The 828-nt window shown below is 45.2% G+C and overlaps 1 protein-coding gene across 2 annotated transcripts in view; it reads left to right on the top strand.

Moving 5' to 3' along the window:
* Positions 1-828, top strand: part of SIVA1 (SIVA1 apoptosis inducing factor) — a 7,242-nt gene that overhangs the window by 3,246 nt on the left and 3,168 nt on the right. The gene's annotated exons all lie outside the window — the stretch shown is intronic.

The raw sequence follows: 828 nt of genomic DNA, 5'->3' as shown, positions 1-828 counted from the left end.
TAGAGAGAGAGAGAGAGAGATATAGAGAGAGAGAGAGAGAGAGATTTAGAGAGAGAGAGAGAGAGAGATTTAGAGAGAGAGACTCTTTAGTTGTATACTCTGAGTTAAGAGACCCCAGTTTAGATGTGGGGAAAAGAAACAGCTTGGGGTATTTGACTGGAACAGATTTTACATCGTGGTGGGGGGTATAATAGACGGTTTGCACCGCAAATAGTTATTTGATTGAGATTCACAGCACATTATGGCCATCAGAGGAGCACAGGAATTTCCTATGTTCCTTGGCTCTATCTAGTGACCATAATGCACTGAGAAGCTCGTTCCCCTAGCTGTTCACTGTGCTGATGGTTTATAAAGAGACCCCCATGCATCTTGCTAGGAAGACGGCTTCACGCTGCCTGGCAAGGCAGCCTAGCTTCCTGACCAATCAGGATGCCGGACAGTGATTCATGACCTGACACCCGGCTTCCTAATTGGTCAGGAAGCCGGGCTGCCTCGCAGTGTACTTTCAATGGAACATCGGCTTCTCAGGCAGGTCATCGGGAAGCCGATCGGTGGGTCATAATTCAATCGATAGCCGACGAATCGACGATCGAAAACGTTGGCAACGTTTTCAATCGTCGATTTTAATCGACTAAATCGATTAACTGTTGCAGCTCTAATTGGGTGCTGGTAATTGAAGTGCAGAGCTGTCTACCCCAAACATTCCCTAGCGACTTGGTAAATTTAAGGTGGACTAACCCTTTAAAATTAAAAAATATATACAGTTGGGCAAAAAAGTATTTAGTCAGCCACCAATTGTGCAAGTTCTGCCGCTTAAAAAGATGAGAG

Source organism: Nanorana parkeri, unplaced genomic scaffold (genome assembly GCF_000935625.1).
Source record: "Nanorana parkeri isolate BGI_ZX_2015 unplaced genomic scaffold, ASM93562v1 scaffold12, whole genome shotgun sequence".
In the NCBI taxonomy this organism is placed as follows: Eukaryota; Metazoa; Chordata; class Amphibia; order Anura; family Dicroglossidae; genus Nanorana; species Nanorana parkeri.
Note: the sequence above shows the minus strand (reverse complement) of the source record. Positions and strands in the feature narration are given on the sequence as shown.